This window comes from Aptenodytes patagonicus, chromosome 1, assembly GCF_965638725.1.
Source record: "Aptenodytes patagonicus chromosome 1, bAptPat1.pri.cur, whole genome shotgun sequence".
Classification (NCBI taxonomy): Eukaryota; Metazoa; Chordata; class Aves; order Sphenisciformes; family Spheniscidae; genus Aptenodytes; species Aptenodytes patagonicus.
This window is the reverse complement of record NC_134949.1, coordinates 35,918,936-35,943,475: the sequence shown is the minus strand read 5'-3', so window position 1 is coordinate 35,943,475 and position 24,540 is coordinate 35,918,936. Positions and strand designations below refer to the sequence as shown.

At 41.4% G+C, this 24,540-nt stretch overlaps 1 long non-coding RNA gene across 1 annotated transcript; it reads left to right on the top strand.

Moving 5' to 3' along the window:
• Positions 1-9,315: 9,315 nt before the first annotated feature.
• On the top strand, positions 9,316-24,215 carry LOC143155687 (uncharacterized). Its single transcript, XR_012994457.1, has 3 exons — positions 9,316-9,404; positions 14,053-14,240; positions 24,157-24,215. It is a non-coding gene; the product is annotated as an uncharacterized LOC143155687 (long non-coding RNA).
• Positions 24,216-24,540: the final 325 nt, after the last annotated feature.

The window sequence follows — 24,540 nt, the reverse complement described above, 5'->3', positions numbered from 1 at the left end:
GATGGAAGACTGGTGGGAAAGTCAATCCCCTAACTTTTTGTTCATTTCTGTAATTGTGCTTAGTGCTTAGAGTTTTGGAAGAATACTGGCAAGAACTAGCTTCTCCCACCCTACACAGAATGAGAAGAGAAACTTTTCAGGAAACTAATGATTGTCTCCAATCTTTCTTTTGACCCTTTTCCATTTCAGAAGTGGGATAATCTTGCACTAAATCTCACTGATCCAACCCTCTAAATCCAGTGGACTTTAGGGTTGACAAAATTTCTAGGGAGAGGCAGTATCTTCTATATATCAATGGAAAAGAAAGGACAACTTTTCAGGCTTAAATGTACTTTTTCAGTCTGAAACAGAATCAGCCATTAAACAAAAAGAATGGTTCTACATCTTCTGAGATGGGTACATTAAAATATTGCTGTGGGCACAAGTCCAGTTTTTGGCAACTAAGTAAAATCATAAATTTCAATTTCTTTCCCCCAAATGATTTAAGAACATGGTCTACTTGTTTTCCTGTATTCAAGCATCTCCAGAGAATACGTAGTCAAATATTATTGATACTTGGTAAATTCCAGAACACTTTAAAAAGCATCATCCATTGCATTCAGTAAATATATTTTCTGCTTATTTGGCCATCTTTATGTAAACTAGTTAGTAAAAAACAAGCATTCTTAATAGGGGATGTTGTTACTATTTATTTTCAATATATACCCACAAAGGCAGCAAAAAAGAAGGATGTGGGTTTTTTTTAAGAACTTAGAACAGTGTCAGATAATCTATAAATAGGTTGAAAGAAGAAGAGGTGGCAAAACGTTGTAGGAAAGAGTAGCGAAACATTGCCTATACTTTCCTAATTCCGGGGGTTCTTTCTTTGTGACATTCAAAATGAAAATGTGTACCTTCTTGCAGTAGGTGGTATACTATGCTGGACTCCTTGTTTTAGTAATAGTGTAATTAAGGAGGGATTTGAAGAAAAAGAAAAGCTGGGTCTCAAGGCTAGTAACTGAGGGAAATAATGGAAAGATTTCCAAGACTGTAGGCCTAGCTTTCTGCTCTTTGTAATTGAAGGTGTACTTGGTCCTGCTGGCAGCATAGCTTTTGAGGAAATATTTGTAAGGACTCTCTTACGCTATGGTAGGCTTAACATCCGGATGTTTTGCAGTTATGTGGCTGAGTCTTCCTGACAATTTTAAAAAATACAAAAGAAAGGCTGTTTTGTGTTGTATCTTACCTAAAGATAGCGCTACTGTTGCATACACGTTAAAGAAAGTAGCTTCATAATTGACAAAAAGACCTTTCCATCATTTTGACCGCCTAATGAAATATTTTTCTCAAATGCCCACAAGTAAATAATGATCCCTGTGATGCACATGTACACATGTGCTTTTGTTGTGCATCTTAGATCAGCGTAGAAACTTGGAATAAGGAAGTTCCTGGTTTATCTGTCACAGTCCTTGCAATATAGCACTTCTTCCAGGAAGGATCTATTAATCAAACTAATTCAACTCTCTGCCCATGCCTGCTGTCCAAAACATTATAACTTAGTCCTCCTGACAGTGGTGTCTGTTCTACAGCCAAACCTTTTTCACCCTCTTTTCTGTTCAGTAGTTGAAACCTGACACCCTTTAATTCTGCATAATGATTGGGTCATTCAAGAGAGATCTTTTTACAAGGCTGATTATTCTTAAATATTTCCTTATAATATACAGTATCTTTCCAAAGAGCTTGAGATTAACGAAGGGTCTTAGTAGTCTACCTGACATTTTTAGTTATTTGAATCTCATATTCAAATACCATGACATCTGCAGAAATTTTAATGTCTAGTCCCTGGGTGTACCAATGTACCTGAAGTACCCTGGCAAGTCTCATCTGAGGCCTCCACCTGTGCACTCTTTGCTCATTGGGTTAGGAGCTGCATTAACCTCAGGCTCTTGGCTCTTCTTGGTCCTTCCCTGAGCCTGAGCTATGCAGTAGGTAGGCTGCGCTGAGCAATGACTTTCAGGCAGAGATTTGCAAATGGGTCTCTGCTCTACTGCATGGTAGCTCTAACCTCCGAGCAATTGGAATGAAGTCTCTCATCTTTATCTGAAGAAAGATGGACCTACCTCCTGAAGAGGGCTCACAGTTCAGAGCCCTGCATGGAGGATCCAAGTCTGAGGGGTAGTTATTAAGACTCAAGTCTCCTCTGAAGTGGCTCCTTTTCAGCCTAGTAAATTTTGTGACTGTTGAGCAACTAATATTTTACCTTGCTCTATTTCCCTGGGAGTCTCTGAACCACTCAGTACTCAGTGTACTCTTCCAATGAGTGGGAGATGGAAATTTATTTCCCTCCTGCCTAAGAGTATTTCATCTCCCCACCACTAAGTGCCCTGAAAAGCTGCCAGCAGAAGTGGGTGGAGAGGTGCACACAGAAAAATTCAAGTATTTTTTTTCTTGTGCAGCATTAAGCAAAATGGGAAAAACAGAATGTGTTGGATATAAATTACTAAACTCATTTGATGTGGTAAATTAGCCTGAATATTAAATACTGCACTACACAGTTTTCCACTGAGAAAGAAAGGCAGTGAAACAGATGTATAATTTTCAAGCTTAAGGTCTTCTCATTATTCTGCAGACACTTTTTTCTTTGCAATATTATCTCACAGTAAGCCATAAAAATGTTAAGTATTGTGCATTGTTCTTATAGAAATTTTTCCAAAAGCTTCACAGTAGTAGAGGAAGATGAGAACTCTACATGCCTATTTCTTGCCTCTAAAGATTAAACAATCGGGACTATTATTCAGAGTTATCTGCTCTGCATTCTGAACACTGGTCATTTGGCAGTATTTACACACTTACAGGACTGATCATGACTTGTGTGCCAAGCAAGGATCTGTAACTGTCACTGAATCCAGCTGTTTTCACTGTGCTTCTATTCATAATGGATCACTTTCAGAAAAGCGCAGGCAGTGACTTATGCCTGCTAATAGGGGAATTCAAATACAAATAGATTTGGCTACTTGCTGACCCAAATCAAAAATCTCCCAAAGGACACTATAATGGTGAAGAAGAATTAAGAGACAGGACTGAAAATCCCTCAGAGAAGTGAAGGATAGAAATGAGTGTTTTTCTATCACCAAAAACCGTGTTATTGTCCATGCCAGGAGGTTAGCTTATAAAATGGTTCCTTGAAGAAAATAAGTACTTTCATACTATAGAATTTTCCTATAGAATTTTCTTCACTGTTTTAACTAGCAAGTCAAAATCCACATCAGAATTTGCTACCCAAATTCACCCTACTATGAAATAACTTCATGCTGCAGGACTTGCAGATAATAGCAGCCCCCACAGAAAATTTGTTCTCAAAATACTGCATAAGTTTTCAAAGATTTCTTTGTTCTTATGGCCACAAAGATGGCAGTTAACCGTTTCCCTTGACTGGGCTGAAAAACATTTAAGAACTAGTAGACCTGGAACTGAAGGTCAAGAGAATATCATGAGGTCAAATACTGATACCATGAAAATAATTTCTATAATGCTGATTTCTTTAGCCTTCAAAAGTTATATTGGTTAATCTAGTAATAATTGCTTGCATATTTGCAGTATTTTGATCCTGGATTACAATAGAAAAAAAGTAAGAAACAGTTGTTTTTCAATATAAGAATATCAGAAAGTCACTTTTAAAATAAGCTCTAGTTCTGAGTGCTCTGGAATAGGCATCACTGTCTTCTGAAAAATTAGCATTAGTCCTGAAGTTAATTTTTTAAATTTGCCTACAAAATCAGCCAGAGATTTGACAGCTGTGTGCACGCAAAATTAAGTGAAGCTAGATTGTATATCAGTGTTGCTTGAAGCAAGTCTTGACACAATTTCTGTTCTATGCCTAGCAGCGTTTCTTCAGAATTATCTGTTGTAATATAATTGTGTCTATTTACTTTATGTACCTGTGAAATGTTCCCATTATCAAAGGTTTCTTCAGTGCGTACAAACAAACCAAGCCTAGAAGTAGTCCTTTCCCAAGCAACGGAAAAGGGGTCCTGGGGCTCCAGAACTGTTTGGATTTTGGGAAGTTATTATTGGTATAACCTTTTCTTCAAAGTGGAACACCATTCACACAAATAACTCAGGTATGTTCAGCTGAATGTGTCTTACTAAGAAAGAATAATGATCTATCATCGTGTCTTCTGGTCTTGAGCAACATTTGAGATTATACAACCAGTGGAAAGGATCACACAAGTTCCTAAATTTTCTTCTTTCTCTTAAATGACATAGAATAACACAAGCTCATTATGTGAGGTGGAATAAACTTACAGTTGTATGGACTACATTGTATGGATTACAGTGTACAGATGACTGTAAAGTACACCCACATATGAACACACCGGGATCCCTTAACAAAGTGCTCTGACAAAATGCTTACTTAGGAGCAACACAGCCCTTATACCACATAGGAAGCTCTGTTGGGTTTCTTTGACACATTGAGGGTAGCATATTATTTTACTTCAAGAGACAGGCAAAGACTAGATTGTTCCTTGGTGTTGCAGAGAACACACTTTTGGACAGGACCCTGCCAATCTTCTTCTGTCCACTTCTGTTCCAAAGGAGGATTATATGTGGCTATGTTGCTAAAGCCCCAGTTTGAACGTGGCTGGAATGTTTCCCAGACGAGGGGGAGAGAATGTCGTAGCCAGAATTACGAGCTGTCTAGCAGACACAAAAATAATTGTGCACAAGTGTATACATGTGGGGTCTTTGCTAGGTCCAGATTTTGTCTCGCTTATTTATATAAATGCCAGGTCTATGTCCAGGCAGTGTTGTATCTGCTGGGTATTTCCCCATCCCAGTGCCATCTGCTATTTCATATATCTGCCAAGTATATGGATTGTCTGCTGTTTCCCATTTTATGTCACGTTTTTAATAATGGTAATGAATGTTTGCTGAATGATAGTTGCACGGGCTATAGTTGTAAAATTCATTGTCACACATTCCTGTCCTTTCCTTATTTATCTTATGAGTGCCAGAACTCTGGACATACTTTTCACCTCTCAAATATCTATTTTGCCTAAGGATTCCTTCTAATGTCCCAACATATCATAGTGCTTTACAAAATATTACTCCCCAATTCATGTAACTAACTACATGAAGCTGAGTGTGCATGTATCCATTCATTTTCAACCTATGCAGGCAGAAAGTACAAAATATAACAAGTTTTAAATACAGAAAGGAATAATCTGGCAGGGCTCCACCATCTCACATATCATTTGAAGAAGCCCATCCTTTCACAGTCACAACAGTAAAGATAACAAATGAATAGTCCTTCCCCACACCTCTCCTGACACCAAGTTTAGCAACCCATTATGATAAACAGTGTGCAGCATGTTTTGGTATTTGAAATGTGATAAAACAGAATTGATTTCATTTTAAAAAGCCTCACACAAGGACACTTTTTTTCCTTTCAATATAACTTATTTTCAAATGCCTGAGCTCTGAAGACTCTTATATCTCTGGCTTAAATGAAGGAAGTATAAAAATAACCTTTCAAAGGGACATCCCATGTGTAATTTGTCATGATATGTAACTCAATTTCATTGTAGCTGTGGATACTTATGATGGTTGCATGATATATACTTCACATCTTTATTGTAACTTTTTTTCCACTGAAATCTGGTATCAGACCTCTGCAGTGGGATAGTACAGTGTAATCAGAAGTAATCATGTCTTTCCCCATCAGAACTGTCTATCCCAATGTTCCCAAGAGTGTATAAAAAGCCACTTAATCACTAGTTGTAATATGTTTGTTGGCAATTTCATTTTTTGTTTCACCTTGAGAGCTACAGTGAGGTCAACCCTCATGAGTCCAATTTTATACTCTGCTGTAATAACTTGAATCCTACCTTGAATATTTTTTACTTACATACATATAAGGTCAGTGTGAACTGTAAATATATCTGTCGTTGAACCAATATTCTTGATTTTGGCCTTGTTTTCTGGCAGTTCTAGTAACTTGAAATAAACTTTCAGCTAGATCCAAAAGAGGATTTAGTAGCTAAAGCAGACTTAGCTAAGACTAAGTCCCTAAATTCAAAACTGTAGGAATGAAAAATGGTGGTCACATTCTGCTTAGCCTTGGAGGTGTCACAGGTCCATGAAAGATCCTCTTTTCATGTGCAGGACTTTGAAGGGTTCAGGAAATGATCGACAAGTTATTTAAGTGTGTTTTTTATCTAGCCGTTAAGGGTTCTCCACAGTTTTCCCTAATGAGCTTTCATCTAGTGGCTGTTCCCAAGGCATGCCTTATACACTTCAACATGAGAGGACACTGCTTTGTGTTGGAGTCAAAAGAGGAACATGAATTCAGGTAGTTTGGCCAAATGCATCTCCCTCCATCTGTGCTCCAGTCTAATAGGGCAATTCACAGAGAGAAGCTCTTGTTGAAAGCAAAGATGCTGAATTTCACTGGTCAGGCTGGTTTCAGTGCTACATGTATCAAACAAATGCTGAAAAATATCACAACAGTCCTAGGAGTAGGCACACTTTCCCCAAAAGAGCAAAAGCATGGGGCTACAAATCATAATCATCATCCTCCTCCTCCAGCCCCTTTCCCTATGTGCCTGTCTTTCCAAGGTGGCACATGGTGGCAGCAGGTGAGAAGGGAATGAACCCCACCACCAAGCAACCATGAGACATCAAGCATTGGTGTAGAAGCTGCAGAGGACACTGTCTTGGTTTCGGCTGGGATAGAACTAATTTTCTTTCTAGCAGCTGGCATAGTGCTGTGTTTTGGATTTCAGATGAGAATAATGTTGATAATACAGAGATGTCTTAGTTACTGCTGAGCAGTGCTTACACAGTCAAGGCCTTTTCTGCTTCTCACACCACCCCACCAATGAGTAGGCTGGGGGTGCACAAGAAGTTGGGAGGGGACATGGCTGGGACAGCTGACCCCAACTGACCAAAGGGATATTCCACACCATATGACGTCATGCTCAGTATGTAAACTAGGGGAAAAGTTGGCCGACGGTCCGCTGCTTGGGAACTGGCTGGGCATCGGTCAGCGGGTGGTGAGCAAATGCATTGTGCATCACTTGTTTTGTATATTCTATTATTATTATTATTATTATTATTATTATTATTATTATTATTATTATTATTTTCCCTTTCTTTTCTGTCCTATTAAATTGTCTTTGTCTCAACCCACAAGTTTTACCTTTTTTTTCCCAGTTGTCTCCCCCATCCCACTGTGGGGGATTGAACAAATGGCTGTGTGGTGTTTAGCTGCCTGGCAGGTTAAACCACAACAGGCAGTAACTCTACATCTCACCTGTGGGTAGACCACCCAAAAACTGGGCTGTAAATGTGAGACCCTCACATTTCCCTTGACAAAAAAGCTACAGTTTTACCTTCAGGAATGTGTTGCAAAGTAACAAGAATTTTTTCCCTGTAGTTCAGTGAGAGGACGAAGGATATCCTTGTTGAGTGGCACTCAGTGACAGCTACCGATGATTGCATGCTGATAGGTCCCATCTCACTGTGTGGCTGTTTTCAGGTTTTTTCTAAGGCACCTGGCTCCCCTTTGAGATCTACCAGGGGATCTACCAGGGGACTAAATGCCTAATTTTGAACTCCACATTGTATTTAAATCTGGCACTTTTCCTTTGAGTGTTCTTCTCATAAGGGATGGTCACAAACTGACACAATGCCCTGACTTTTTTTTTTGATAATGGAAACGATGTATAATGTCTTGTTAAAGTTAAAAGAAAGCAAAATAATAAAGGTGGTCCAGCTTTTATCTATCTCTATACACCAAGCACACAAAAATATTTGTGGGTGTCTTTTTTCAGTGTAAAACTGCTTTTAGACAACTAAAGAATAATATAAGGTCAGAATTGCTTCATTCCCAAAGAAAAAAAAAAACAGTACATGTATATAATACTTAATTCTGAACCTTTAAAAAGAACTAAAAATTCAGAGTTGGAGCCTGGGTCTTGTTTTCCCATTTTGCATAAAGACACCTTCAGCCTTCCAAATATGTCTCTATGTGTAACATTTATGTATACTTCAAGTCACAAAATGGAGACTTCTTAAGTAAACAGTGTCACATTCTACTTTTCACTTGCTCTCCACTTGATAATTATATTGATTTGCTACCTGGGTTTCTGTTCTGCATAAGGCTTTGTAATTGGAAATGAGCTCAAACTGAAGGGGAAGTTTCATATTTCTCAAATATTTGAAACTGCTCAGACTTGGATCTTAATCCAGGACTATTTGAAATAGTTTATCTCATTAGAAATAAATACTTGTTTGTTGAAAGTATGTTCTTCACATCTCAGTGTTCATATTCGCAATTATTCCAATTGTTTAAATTCAGTTACTTGTTTATTATTAGAATTTCTACACTGAGTACACCGAATAGATCATAATGCCATTTCTACTTTTGCATGTGAAAATAGGTATTATTTCTACAGTTATTCTACGTATAATACTTAATTTGCAAGGTATATTAGGAAGGATAATTTGGTTTGCTCATTTGTCAGCATTACAGAGCTCCTAAACACTAGTTGATCCATTTCAAGAATTCCTAGAGTAAAAAAAGATAAATTATGCAAGATAACTACATAATCATATTAGCGGATACTGGTAATTTTGTAAATATTTCAGCACGAAAGTCTTAATTAGCTGTCGAACAGGCACACAAGGAGAGGACGATGGTGAAGACAGTTGTAGCCAATTCTCAAAAAAGAGAAAAAGAAATAAAAAAGAGAAAACAAGCCTTTAGTCTATTCTATAAAGGGAACAGAATTTTCCAGTTGTACTGTTGTGTCCATAGAGACCTATTCCACAGCATAATTACAGAATTATATCTGCTCAGACTTACTAGATCTACCATTGCCTGTGTTCCTTTACTAATTTTTGATAGCTAGAGTCTAACATCAATATTCTCCATACTGACAGAGACGACTTCTGATTTCAGGTTTTCTTAATCTCCTTGTATGATCCTTGAAGTAGTCCCAATGCATGTGAAAATAATTGTCATCCACATGTATTTAAATTTAAGTTCTCTTTACAAAATTATTGCTACAAAACCAACTAACTTTGTTAAATACATTCTGAGAAATATATATACCCCCAATGCCATCTTACAGCTTCATTTTTACAAAGGCATCATCGTCCTTCAAATAAGTTTAGAAAACCATTTCTCACAGAGAAAGAAAATGGTAGATGTGGCATGTACTGCATGGGTGGTGAAGCAAAAATTATAGGCTTTCATGCTGTCTTTCATCTGGTCAATTTTAAAATGGCAAATACTATCTAATATGTTTTCCAGCAATCTTTTTAGCAGCTCTGCAACAATAAGAACAGGAAGAATCAAAATGCCGTCTTTCACCTTTGTTTGTCTCCTTCAGAGAAGAGGATGAATTTGGTGGCTGAGGGTAAGTGTAAGCATCGGCTATATACATGGGGAGAGAGGAAGGGACAAAACTGAGGTGGGACACATAATTGCTTATTTTGTTTAGCTACAGAACTGGAAAGAGAAATGAAAAGCAAATTTTTTTTTTTTTTTTTTGTTAAATGTTACAGGGGAAGCAGAAACAGCTGATTAACAAGGTTAGCAAAAAAGGAAATACTTCTTGTCCACAGTTTTGGTGGGATCAGGATTTGACCATACAGCTTCCTAACTTCCAGTAGTGTGCACTGGTCTCTGTGCCATGGAGAGAGGAAAGGGAAAAAGCCTCTCATGCTTTCTTGATGAAACAGATTTGTTCTATAGAAAATGATCTTTGAGAGCAGGGGCTGGTGTCTGCAAGTCCCACTTCCAGAATGTGTACTCTGCCTATCAGGCTCATTCGTGCTTCACCCCAGGCTAACTACTAACATTTACTGTAAAGTAACTTTGGAAACTGAGAACTACCATATATTTTCCCACTTGTCCACTGGATTTGATACTGTCCTGAAAAGTGAGTTTCTGGGTCTGTCCTTAGAAGAAAAAAATTATCTTCCAGGTGGCATGGAAGCAGGGCTCATGCTCAGAGGAAAATATAAAAGCTTTTCTAAAAGGGATACCATCCTCTGAGCACTCGGCATTGGCTGCCGTCAGTAGTAAGTCAGCAAGTAACACTGAGGTCCTAGTTCAGTGCACTGACTCTTGTCTTCCTGTGATCTGAGAGAGGCAGAGAAAGCACTGACCATGGGGCAAGCTGTGGTCATTTTGTACTTCACCAGGTTTTGGTTGTTTGTATATTCTACTGCAGAAAGCTCCCTTATACTTATGGCTTGCCGCTGTGAACACCAGGAGTCAGCTCATCTAGTTTTAGTCATCTTGAAGTTAGTGATCTAGTCTGAGGTAGTTTTGTCAACTACTCCTACATACAATGGAGAGAGAGGTGTTCGATAAGCAAATCATCTCATCTTAAAATAATATTACCAGATAGATAGGACGACCTTCCTGGATGGAGGCACTTCCTTCTTTTTCTTTCTCTTGGCTACAGAGGAAGCAAAGACAGAAAGCTTCTAATATTTCAAACTAAATTCATTCAAGCTAAAGCTGGATGAGTTGACTTCCACCATTGATAACTGAAGACAATTTCCCTGTCCCAGATCCTCCTGACAGAATATTAAGTGTACCTGTAGCTCTGTGCTTTCCTTGACATTATTTCCACCTTATTGGCTGAGTAAGTTACTGTCTCCATTTGGCTGATGTTTTATTTTGGGGAAGAATGCTTCTCGCCTCACATCCTGGGTACCTGGCTCCGTTACTGCTGATCAGCAGCCTGATATCACGGAACACTCTAGCAGCAGAAATATTTTTTTTTCTTCTCTGTTTTCTCTTCCTCTTTTATGTTTTTTATAATTTTAAAAAATGTATTTGTTTATCTCTACTGAGTTTCCATCAGGGGAGATGGTTGCTTACAATTATATTTACACTGTCCTTGCAGCAGCTATAATTCTTGCAACAGAAAAGCTCTGCCATAAAATGAATGAAGCTAATTTATTAGCCAGGGATTGGATTGACAGCTGGTAAGCTAACAATTCTTTTACTCCTTTAACAGAGTTTCAAGATTCACGAAGTGAAAGATGTATATTTTATTGGATCCTGATAAAATATTGTTTTAATACTTCATAATAAAATAAAGAGCAATAGGAGCAATATGCCTGTTGTAGCTTGAATAGCCTTAAGGGTTGCTTCGCAGGGATTCATAAAATGACAAGAAGCGTTTAACAGAGCGTATCTGGTTCACTGCAGATTCTATTACCAGTGCTGACCTGCTAAGCTCGGTATACAAAGATGCATATGGCTGGTCCTTTCTTGAGGGACTTGGGATTACATCAAAGAAATGAAGTCATAGAATCATAGAATCATAGAATCATAGAATCATTGAGGTTGGAAAAGACCTCTAAGATCATCGAGTCCAACCGTCAACCCAACACCACCATGCCCACTAAACCATGTCCCTAAGCTGGAGTTGTGGTGAATGGAGTTCAATCCAGTGGGTGGCCACTTCATTTTTCACAGTGAGGCATCAGCTTAATGTCGTGCTCAATAACATTATTGTCATTCAAGTCATAGGTAAGACAGATACAAACTTCAAGACAGGAAGGCATGGTGACTACTTTTTTTCCAGTGGACACAAAATGCAGAAGGTGTTTTGTTGTGCTGCTCTTCATTACCAGAGATGGGCAAAGATTTCTCTTTTGATTGTTAACCAATGTGATTAAATAACCCTTGTTTTGACCACTGACTGTGGATTGGGGCAAGCTTCCTTCCCTGATTGATCCTGCTCAGTCATGGTCCCATCTGGAAGGTCTGAGTTTTCAAAATATTTGATTAGGTTTCTGAAGCTTTCTTCTTTTTTATTTTCTTTTTTTTTTCTTTTTCCTCTTATTTTATTTTTTCTTTTTTTTGTTTTTCTTTTTCTGTTTTTCTTTTTCTTTTTTTTTTTTTCTTGACTGAAGCTAGTCTCTTTTTCTATACTTTTCGATATGGCTCTTTTTCATACATTTTAATTTCAGCTGCTTACACTTGTTTTGTTACTCTGCCCAGCTCTTGATTCCTGGCTTGTTGTGCTGGTTTTGGCCGGAATAGAGTTAATTTTCTTCACAGTAGCTAGTATGGGGCTGTGTTTTGGATTTGTGCTGAAAACAGTGTTGATAATACAGAGATGTCTTAGTTACTGCTGAGCAGTGCTTACACAGAGTCAAGGCCTTTTCTGCTTCTCACACCACCCCACCAGCGAGTAGGCTGAGGGTGCACAAGGAGTTGGGAGGGGACACAGCTGGGACAGCTGACCCCAACTGACCAAAGGGATATTCCATACCATATGACAGCATGCTCAGCATATAAAGTGGGGGGAAGAAGGAGGAAGGGGTGGGGGGAAACATTCGGACCGATGGCATTTTGTCTTCTCCGTTACGCGTGGTGGAGCCCTGCTTTCCTGGAGATGGCTGAACACCTGCCTGCTAATGGGAAGTAGTGAATGAATTCCTTGTTTTGCTTTACCTGCGCGTGTGGCTTTTGCTTTACCTGTTAAACTGTCTTTCTCTCAACCCACGAGTTTTCTCACTTTTACCCTTCTGATACTCCCCCTTCCCACCAGAGGGGAGTGAGCAAGCGGCTGTGTGGGGCTTAGTTGCCGGCTGGGGTTAAACCACAACACTTGTGTTCCTAATAACTGCCATGCTTTTCATCTCCTGACTTTAGCTCTTGGCTTCCACCTGGAAACCTGGCACAAGCTCTTGACCTGTGGCTTGCCTTCTGCTAGTGCTGGCCCTACCCACCAGACAAATCTATCCATGCCTTTGGTCCTATCAAGCAGGTGTCTAAAAGCTACAACCCAGAAGGAGCATGGGTCATTTAACTAATCAGAAATAGCTTTCACTGTCACTCATATTAAGGTAGAATATTCTCACAAATTATTTCAGTATCTCTACCAACATATCTTTTCTGCTTGCCTTTCTCTTTTAACTTCCTCTTCTCAGCATCAGTTTGACAAATGTTTGGTGGGTCCCTTCTGTGCCAGTGAGTCATTCGCTGCAGAATTACTCAGCTTCTGTTTGCTTTCAACTGGGCTCCACTCCAGATACGTGGAAATATGTTCCTTTGATGCAATAATGATTTGTTTTTCTGGGCATCTTATTTGAACTATTGGCTGTTTGTTTTGTCCTGATTTCCAGATAAATCTACCACATAGCTAAGGTAAGCAATTGGAATTTGTGAAGCCTAACAGTAAGATATATGGGTCAGCATATTAAAACAGAGGCAGATGGCTCGCACTTTGCTGGTACACTGGCTGATTACGATCAGACTCTACCCTAATCCAACTGTGTGTTGCCAGTCAAGAAAGTACCAAGTGTGTTTCACCTTCCTATCAGCTGCAGAATAGATCAAATACAGTCTGTATATCTTTAGTTATGTGAATGGGTCTATTCCACAGGTTCAGGGTTAAAGGCTGCAGAAGACCTTCAGAAGTTTTAGGGTAAGCCATTTTACCATTCAGTGCAAACCCCTCTTTGATGAATTCTCCTTACATATGGAAAAATTATACCAGGGCTTATAATTTATTGTGCAGGCAAAGATTAAAAAATATTATCCTATTTATCCCATCGCTTTCATTTGACACAGTTTTCAAGGTGCTTCAAAGAGATCACAAAGATCTGTCTTATTTGCTAAACAGAGTCATTGGTTTAACATCCTATTTTCCTTCTTCTAGCCCACATCTAGTCTTCATAATTTTACAATTGAATGTCCTTAATTAATTTAAAGCTCATCCTGTTATCTTCCCCTGAAAAATGGTAATAATTTTTCTTTGATGACTAAGAGCCTTAATCGTTAGCCCAACATAGTGTATGTAGCACTTGCTCTGGGAAAGGGAGTGATTGTGTCTCCATTAACATTTTGTTTCAGAATAGCAGTATCTTTAAAATTAATCCCCAAATTCTGTATTTATCTATTTACCATGTGTTGGTTTAGTTTCCAAGGTGTTTTTATTTAGCAAAACCTAAATTTGTTCTGGAGAAAATTAAGCTAGAATATGTTCTCAGGTTTTAATTTACTGTCTTTCCTTTCTGTTTTGCATATTACAGGTGCATGATATAAACAACTCAAAGAAATAAACAGGAAGCCCAAGAGTGTGATTTATGCTGACAATTTCCTTCATGAAAAAGAAGGAAGAAAGGACTCTGCTAAGTTACCATCTTCATCCTCCTCTTCAATTTTTTCGGCTTTTCACCGTACCATTCTTTGGCTTCCCCTCAACAACTCCAACTCCCAGGTGACTTTTGCAATTGCAAATAGCTCTGATGTTTAGGTAGCTCTCTATTTATGCATAGCAGATAGAGAAACAGATCAAATGCAGCAAGAGTTAGCCCCTTTTTCCCCTATTTCTGAATGATCTGTACATCCTATCAAAAATCATGATACTAAGCTGACTGGAATGTCAGAAATCACACTGGATTTATAAAATCAGAAGCATATTTTCAGATGCAGTACTCATGCAAATGATTCATGACAGTAAGAGACAGGAAACAGTTTGAGTATCCCTTCCCAGAACTTTTTTTCCTTTTCCATAAATTTTGAGTATATCACTGCTTGCATATCCATTACGTTAATTTTAGACCTAGCAATATTTCTACTCTGAGATACAGGAATATACCTAAGCCATGGCTTTGCTTCAGGTCTGAACAGAACCTTCACAGCTGCTCCACACCCTCCCCTTTCTTCCTCACTCTGTGCTTTGGCTTCTCTGGGAAGGAATTCGAGATACGTGGGCTGGAAGACAGTTTCTGTGCCTGCCAAAAAGCCCCCTGATTGGAGTGATCACAAGACCAGGATGGGGCAACATACTGTGAGGCATGGCTGTCTCATGGCTTAAGTATTGCCACCATCTTTCATTGATCAGATATACATTCAACACAGCCTTTGCTTTTTCCCATTGACTATTTTCCATACTGTACAGCCACTGTGACTCTTCCTGTAGAAGAGTCCTGAGTAGAACCCATGTGAATATAGACATGAAAAGATGGTCATGACATCTGTGCCTTCATCAGGATGAATCAACAATTCGGTTGATCAAGTTGTTATACCTAGTTTTTGGTAGTGGGTTTTTGGAGAATGCATATTCCAAATTACAGTCTGATTGTAAGCCCTTTCTATCAAGTTACCCAGAAGAAGAACGATGTCAAATGGGGCCCTGAGAAACGACAAGCCTTTGAACAAATTAAAGAGGAGATAGTTCATGCAGTAGCCCTGGGGCCAGTCTGGGCAGGACAAGATGTAAAAAATATGCTCTACACCGCAGCCGGGGAGAATGGCCCTACCTGGAGCCTCTGGCAGAAAGCACCAGGGGAGACTCGAGGTCGACCCCTAGGGTTTTGGAGTCGGGGATACAGAGGATCCGAGGCCTGCTATACTCCAACTGAAAAAGAGATATTAGCAGCATATGAAGGGGTTTGAGCTGCTTCGGAAGTGATCGGCACTGAAGCACAGCTCCTCCTGGCACCCCGACTGCCGGTGCTGGGCTGGATGTTCAACGGGAGGGTCCCCTGTACACATCATGCAACTGATGCTACATGGAGTAAGTGGGTCACACTGATCACACAACGGGCTCGAATAGGAAACCCCAGTCGCCCAGAAATCTTGGAAGTGATCATGGATTGGCCAGAAGGCAAAGATTTCAGAATATCACTGGAGGAAGAGGTGACATGTGCTGAAGAGGCCCCACTGTATAATGAACTACCAGAAAATGAGAAGCGATATGCCCTGTTCACTGATGGGTCCTGTCGTCTTGTGGGAAAGCATCGGAGGTGGAAAGCTGCTGTGTGGAGTCCTATGCGACAAGTTGTAGAAACTGCTGAAGGAGAAGGTGAATCGAGCCAATTTGCACAAGTGAAGGCCATCCATCTGGCTTTAGACATTGCTGACTGAGAAAAGTGGCCAGTGCTCTATCTCTATACTGACTCATGGATGGTGGCAAATGCCCTGTGGGGGTGGTTGCAGCAATGGAAGCAGAGCAACTGGCAGCGCAGAGGCAAACCCATCTGGGCTGCCACATTGTGGCAAGATATTGCTGCCCGGGTGGAGAACCTGGTTGTAAAAGTCCGTCACGTAGATGCTCACGTACCCAAGAGTCGGGCCACTGAAGAACATCAAAAGAACCAGCAGGTGGATCAGGCTGCTAAGATTGAAGTGGCTCAGGTGGATCTGGACTGGCAACATAAGGGTGAATTATTTCTAGCTCGGTGGGCCCATGACACCTCAGGCCATCAAGGAAGAGATGCAACATATAGATGGGCTCGTGATCGAGGGGTGGACTTGACCATGGACACTATAGCCCAGGTTATCCATGAATGTGAAACATGCGCTGCAATCAAGCAAGCCAAGCGGTTAAAGCCTCTGTGGTATGGAGGATGATGGCTGAAATATAAATATGGGGAGGCCTGGCAGATCGATTATATCACACTCCCACAAACCCGCCAAGGCAAGTGCCATGGGCTTACAATGGTGGAGGCAACCACTTGGATGGCTGGAAACATATCCCGTGCCCCATGCCACCGCCCAGAACACTATCCTGGGCCTTGAAAAGCAAGTCCTATGGCGACATGGCACCCCAGAAAGAACTGAGTCAGACAATGGGACTCGTTTCTGAAACAATCTCATAGACACCTGGGACAAAGAGCACGGCATTGAGTGGGTATGTCACATCCCCTGTCATGCACCAACCTCCAGAATATCAAATGATACAATGGACTGTTAAAGACTACACTGAGAGCAATGGGTGCTGGGACGTTCAAACATTGGGATACATATTTAGCAAAAGCCACTTGGTTAGTCAACACTAGGGGATCTGCCAATCAAGCTGGCCCTGCCCAGTCAAAACTTTTATGTACTGTAGGAGGGGATAAAGTCCCTGTAGTGCACATAAAAAATACACTGGGGAAGACAGTCTGGGTTATTCCTGCTTCAGGCAAAGGCAAACCCGTTTGTGGGATTGCTTTTGCTCAAGGATCTGGGTGCCCTTGGTGGGTGATGAGGGAGGATGGGGAAGTCCGATGTGTACCTCAAGGGGATTTGATTTTGGGTGAGAGTAGTCAATAAATTAAATTGTATGGTGTTAATTGTTATATAAAATTGTATATCATCTCTTCTATAGTGGCTATATGCCATATCAATGATATTACTGTAAGAATCACCCAGATTAATGAAGAATGATGAAAATGGAGAAAAGCACAGTGATAATGGAACCAGAACTCGCTTTAGCATGCAAGAATCATAGAATCCTAGAATCATTAAGGTTGGAAAAGACCTCTAAGATCATCGAGTCCAACCGTCAACCCAACACCACCATGCCCACTAAATCATGTCCCTAAGCGCCTCATCTACACATCTTAAATACTTCCAGGGATGGGGACTCAACCACTTCCCTGGGCAGCCTGGTCCAATGTTTAACCACTCTTTCAGTAAAGAAATTCTTCCTTACATCCAATCTAAACCTCCCCTGCCGCAACTTGAGGCCATTTCCTCTCGTCCTATCACTTGTTACTTGGGAGAAGAGACCGACACCCACCTTGCTACAACCTCCTTTCAGGGAGTTGTAGAGAGCGATGAGGTCTCCCCTCAGCCTCCTTTTCTGCAGGCTAAACAACCCCAGTTCCCTCAGCCGCTCCTCATAAGACTTGTTCTCCAGACCCCTCACCAGCCTCGTTGCCCTTCTCTGGACACGCTCCAGCACCTCGATGTCCTTCTTGTAGTGAGGGGCCCAAAACTGAACACAGGATTTGAGGTGCGGCCTCACCAGGGCCGAGTACAGGGGCACGATCACTTCCCTACTCCTGCTGGCCACACTATTTCTGATCCAGGCCAGGATGCCATTGGCCTTCTTGGCCGCCTGGGCATACTGCCGGCTCATGTTCAGCTGGCTGTCAACCAGCACCCTCAGGTCCTTTTCTGCCAGGCAGCTTTCCAGCCACTCTTCCCCAAGCCTGTAGTGCTGCATGGGGTTGTTGTGGCCGAAGTGCAGGACCCGGCACTTGGCCTTGTTGAACCTCATACAGTTGGCCTGGGCCCATCGATCCAGCCTGTCCAGGTCCCTCTGCAGACCCTTCCTACCCTCGAGCAGATCAACGCTCCCGCCCAACTTGGTGTTGTCTGCAAACTTATTGAGGGTGCACTCAGTCCCCTCATCCAGATCATTGATAAAGATATTGAACAGAACTGGCCCCAAAACTGAGCCCTGGGGAACACCGCTCATGACTGGCCACCCACTGGATTGAACTCCATTCACCACAACTCTCTGGGCCTGGCCGTCCAGCCAGTTTTTGACCCAGCGAAGAGTACACCTGTCTAAGCCGTGAGCCGCCAGCTTCTCTAGAAGAATGCTGTGGGAGACAGTCTCAAAGGCCTTGCTGAAGTCCAGGTAGACCACATCCACAGCCTTTCTCTCATCCACTAAGCAGGTCACCTGGTCATAGAAGGAGATCAGGTTGGTCAAGCAGGACCTCATGAACCTGTGCTGGTTGGGCCTGATCCCCTGGTTGTCCCGCTCATGCCTTGTGAGCGCCCTCAAGATGAACCGCTCCATAATCTTCCCCGGCACCGAGGTCAGGCTGACAGGCCTGTAGTTCCCTGGATCCTCCTTCCAGCCCTTCTTGTAGATGGGCGTCACATTGGCAAGCCTCCAGTCGTCCAGGACCTCCCCCGTTAACCAGGACTGCTGATAAATGATGGAGAGCAGCTTGGCAAGCTCCTCCGCCAGCTCCCTCAGCACTCTCAGGTGGATCCCATCCGGCCCCATAGACTTGTGAGCATCAAGGTGGCGTAGCAGGTCATTGACTGCTTCCTTTTGGATTATGGGGGGTTCATCCTGCTCGCCATCTCTGTCTTCCAGCTCGGGGGGCTGAATACCCTGAGGATAACTGGTCTGCCTGTTAAAGACTGAGGCAAAGAAGGCATCAAGTACCTCAGCCTTTTCCTCATCGTCGGTGGCAATGTTGCCTCCCGCATCCAATAAAGGATGGAGATTCTCCTTGGCTCTCTTCTTGTCATTAATATATTTGTAAAAACATTTTTTGTTGTCTTTAATGACAGCAGCCAGATTATATTCTAGCTGGGCTTTTGCCTTTCTCATTTCCTGTCTGCACGACCTAACGAGATCCCTGTACTCTTCTTGAGTCGCCTGCCCCTTCTTCCACAAGCGGTAAACTCTCCTTTTTTTCCTGAGTCCCAGCAAAAGCTCCCTGTTCAGCCAGGACGGTCGTCTTCCCCGCCCGTTCTTCTTGCTCAGGGAGGCAGCAGACTTCCCTGTGGGATGGGTCTGGTCGGCATATTGGGCCCTCTGTTCCCCTCAGAAGGGAATCGCCTACAACAATTACCCTCCTTTTTTTCTTAGCAGAGGCAGTCATAATGCGTGGGGCTGACTGCCTCACCCTAGGCAACCCCCTGGATGGACCTTCATCTACATCCTCATTTGCCTGGCCCTCGAGTTCCAGGGCCCCATATCTGTTGTGTAAGGGCATCTGGGAAGGTGAGGGAGGCCAGGCGGGGGTTCGCCTGGCACCCTGAGCAGGGATCTGTTTCCATTCCCCCCCATCACTTAGGTCCCCTCTTTCTACCTGGTGCCAAGAGGGCAGGGGATCCTCTGCTTCTCGTGGAGCCTCCATCTGTTAACTTTGCCTTGGGGATGGTAGGATGTGGCTCCACCGATCTATCTCCTTCTCACACTCCCAGATACTCCTTAACCTTTCCACTTCCTCCTTCAGCTCTGCCACCAGGCTGAGCAGATCATCCACCTGGTCACACCGCACGCAGGTGTTGTCTCTGCTGCCCTCCAGTACAACTGACAGGCTCAGGCACTCCCTGCAGCCAGAGACCTGGACAGCTGTATGCTTGCGTGTGAGCTCCGTCTGGGTCGCCACATTCCTTCTGGCGACGGCTTTCGGCTGAGTGGAAACCATAGCTGGTCCTCTTCTGGGAAGGCGACAACTACTAGTGGAGTTGGCCTCTAGAGCCAGGAGGGGGACTGTGCCTTGCCCGCTCGCCTTCCCTGCACACCCTCCCTCGTGAACTGCCACGTGAACTGCCACGCCACGCCCTTCTGACACGCCACGTCCTGTTTGCCCGCCCTTTTCGCCGCGCTCCGGGTCGCTCGCGCTCCCTGGGGGCTGCTCTTGTATGTGAGGGGGTTTAGCCGCCGTCCCTCTTGTCCCCGCCCATGCTGAGTCAGAGCTGCCACTCGTCAGGAGCGCCCTCCTCCGGCTCGGGGGGGGGGGGGGGGGGGGGGGCTGGGGCACCCCTCTCACTCCCTGCGCTTTTGCCTTCACGGGTTTTGCTGTGGTTTTGCAACTTCAGGAAGGGTCCCCCATCGCGATCCTCCGCTCCGGAGCCCTTCACATCGGTGGCTTCACTGAAATGGCGGGTACACTGGGTTTTTGAATCCAACACCACACACCATCTCTCCTGCCCTGAAGGACTGTTATGACAGATGGAGCCCAAAGTCATGGGCTAAATGAACACAACATTTTATAGGGACAGCCAATAGACTTAGGGAATGGTATCTTTGTGTATATACATCAAAAGACAGGAAAAGTGGTGATTAATGGGAATTTATTGGAAAGTGTGGGAACTGGGCATGACATAGATGGTATAGAATAATGGGTGGATACTGTCCTGGTTTCGGCTGGCATAGAGTTAATTTTCTTCCTAGTAGCTGGTACAGTTTTGGATTTAGTATGAGAATAATGTTGATAACACACCGATGTTTTAGTTGTTGCTAAGTAGTGCTTACACTAGTCAAGGACTTTTCAGCTTCCCATGCTCTACCGACTGAGAAGGCTGGAGGTGCACAAGAAGCTGGGAGGGGGCACAGCCAGGACAGCTGACCCAAACTGGCCAAAGGGACATTCCATACCATGTGCCGTCATGCTCAGTACATAAACTGGGGGAAAGCTGGCCGGGGGGGGCCGCTGCTCGGGGACTGGCTGGGCATCGGTCGGCGGGTGGTGAGCAATTACGTTATGCATCACTCACTTTGTATATTCTATTATTATTATTATTATTATTATTATTATTATTACTATTTTACTTTATTTCAATTCTTAAACTGTTCTTATCTCAACCCATGAGTTTTCTCTTTTATTCCTCCGATTGTCTCCCCTATCCCATCGGAACAGGTGCTCAGCTGCTGGCTGAGGTTAAAACATGACAAGACTATTCTTGAGTTTGAAGAATATGGAAATAGAAATATTCTTGAATTCATCTCTGAAGTTAGTATTTGTGCCAGCTAGGTGTTATTCAGTCTTTCAGTACTAGATTGATAAAAACTGAAGGGATCCTTCTGTGGTATACATATGCCTGATGGTTCAATTCATGCAATGTTGGACTCAATGTTTCTGAACCCATGTAAGAAAAGTTTGTCAATTCAATGAAATAAGTGCAATAATTTTAAGTCAGATATATTCCATGATACTTTAAAAATGAAAATATTGGGAAAGTCTACTATTACAGCTTTTATTTTTTTTAAATTTTTTTTTTAGTATGACTTCATGTTCCCCATGATTCCCTTCTATAAGAGGACAACAATTGTGTGTTGCATCACAGTTGTTTTATATAATCTGTAACATTCATTTAAATGGTAGATAAAATGGAATCCCTAGTGGGTCCTCTACTGTGGTCTGTCACGGCTTCCCTTGGAGTTGCAACCCCTGCTTTGCAAGGCACTGGTTTAGGAATCTTTTCCTAAAGTGCACCCTGTTTTTTTGCCTTAATAGGATAGTTTTTGATGCTCAGATGGTGATTAAAATCCCATATCTGAAGAATGCATATAAGTGGCTATTTATCTTTCTGCTCTATTGCATATTGTAGTGGAATTAGATAAAAAGGGGAAAAAAAACCCAACCAGTTTATTTTGTCATAAGGCTGCTGGGAAATGCTGACATCCAAAGTACATGTTTCAGGAGTTGTGCCAAGGAAGCAGCTAGGTGGTGTGAGTAATGATGCAAAGACTTGGAAGGAAGAATAGATCATGAAAAAAAAGAAAAAGAATCGAGGAAAGGAATGTGATTATGGGACTGAATGTGTGTGCTTGTGTGGCTTTGCTTCTTCATGTGAGGTTAACAAAAGGAAATAATTGGTCTAAGAAGAAACGCTTAAGAGCTGAAATGAAATGTGGAACTGAAGGCCAAAATGCCCAGTTTATAGGTAGTTTTACTGCTTCAAAACATCTCAGCTGTTCTAACACAGTGGCATTTGTTGCTACAGAGCAACACTATAGTTGCTTCATAGCTTCTGGTTCCCTTCAATACAGACCATTTTCCGGCTTCCTAGCCGTGTGAATATTCATTAGCAAAACCCAATCCTCTTCATTTCCCTTCTTGCCCTAAATAGCCTCAAAAGGAAACCAAAGCCTATAACCACTTCAGCCCTTAGGATGAAAATTAATTTGGTTATCTTTCAATTAACATGTTTAAATGATGGTTGCTATTAACAGCCGCCTTCTCCAGCAACAAATCACAGCACATAAACAATGCACCTACCGCAGATTGATAAAAGATCACAACACTTTTTAACACTGACCAGCCCTTAGATTAAATACAAGTATTAATTCCAAATCATGATATTGACCCACCTCTGCAGTCATTCAGCCGGATAATTTTATCTTAAAATTGACAACTGTTCAAGTAGAAACTCGGTTGACAGGAGTAATAACAAGAATAAAAATAACAATAACATTGTGGCAAATGCAGCCTGTGTGAAAAAAAAAAAAAAAAATCTATAGATCAAAGCACATTTTCTACTTGAAATAACGCTCTTGAAGTATTTAATATCTGGTTATGAACTTGAAGAAATGTGTGTCTTCCAGAATTATGATACTCTAATAAAACATTTTTCACCTGTAAAGAAATCAAAGTTCTCCCTCATTACCATACAGTCAAATCAGCTCACAGCATCACTCTACAGTAAGAAAGTACTGTTGTCTTGTTTCACAGGGAAAGAAGTTTAAATTATTTGTTCGAGATCACGCAGTCTGTGGCAGTACCCAGACTTCTTGAGTCCTGCTGTAATACTTCACCAGGACAAAGGCACAAAAGAAAAAAAATCTACTGCCAAATAATCCTACGGCTGATGCAGTATTGGTGGAAGAACTAGTAGTTAGTTCCTGAGGATTTGCCCTCTTTCACAACAGGCACAGATAAATTGATTTTTTAATTCCATTTACATCAAGATTATAAATAAATCTGCCTCTAAAAATTTATAAATAATTAAAAGGCTGTTTTATGTTTTCTCTTTCACCATTCTGTTGTGTATCAAGGGCTCTTACAAGTACTCATTGCTTGCACATTTTAACTGTTTAGTAAGATTTTATCTGTGCACAATTTGATTCTGTATGCAATTTTAGCAGTTAGCAGCCTAAAGACTCATAAAGTTCCTGACCGTATGTTCTCTTGCTCTTCAACTTTTAGTACAAAATTCAAAGTATGCATTTTAAAAATATTTTTAGACTCCTAAACAAATGTTGTTGCTATGCTATGAATAGTCTGTGAAAACACTGAAACTTTTTTTTAAACTGTCTAACATTTTCATTGCAATAGAGAAACCACAGTAAAATAGCAGAAGGGAAGAAAAAAATAAAAGAAACCTATTTTTCTTCACTTATGCACCACTTATTTTCCCAATTTTCACACCATTATGAACTATGATTATATCATAGTTCATAAACTAAACAGCGTCAAACTCCATGAAGGCTTCAAAGGGAATCAGCAAATAAGATCTAAAAGCAGTAAGAAGTTTGATAATGATTCAAGATTTCTTATTCTGCTTTTGTACTGATCCATTACCTGGCACTATGTTCTATGCCACTGACATGAGTATTTCATAAATCCAATGTCCAAATCACTATTAAACATAATGTGGTTTTTTTTGTATATATCACCAAAGAATTTGTTCAGGACACATTCTAATTTACATCATCTGTCTTCGCTAAAAATTCCTTTTTTTTCTCAAAAAAACATGCACAATTGACCTATGCTGATGGTAACAGCTTTCATATTAATTTAAAAATCACAAAAATAGTACTGCTAAAACAGGTGTTCAACTATACCTCAGTTAGAAATGACCCCACCTAAGCCTTAAAGTTTTTGTTCATTATCTAGACATTCTATTTTTTTCCTTGATTTCTTTTGTTGTTGTTGTTCTAGATACAGCCGGATGCTAAAGGGAATTATGGTCTGTGGAATGCTGATGACATAATTCCTTCATGTTTGCTGAGTAAAATATACACACCAAAAAATAAAATAAAAATGAAAAAATCTCGTGGCTTACTTCAAATCAGAAGACCTAAGAATAAGACATGGATAGTATAAAAACATTCTAAATTCTTAGAGAAGAAATGCAAAACCTTTCTTCAGCAGCAGAGACTCTTTTACCAGATTGCATCACTACAGCCATGAGGTTGTCCTTTTAACCTCCAATTCTGCACTCCAGTGTCACATTCTGGAAAGAAGAGCAGCAATGGGAAGAGACTTGCAGCAATGTGCAGGAATCATGGGAGGGGACACAGAGTGCGTCTACACTGCGTACTC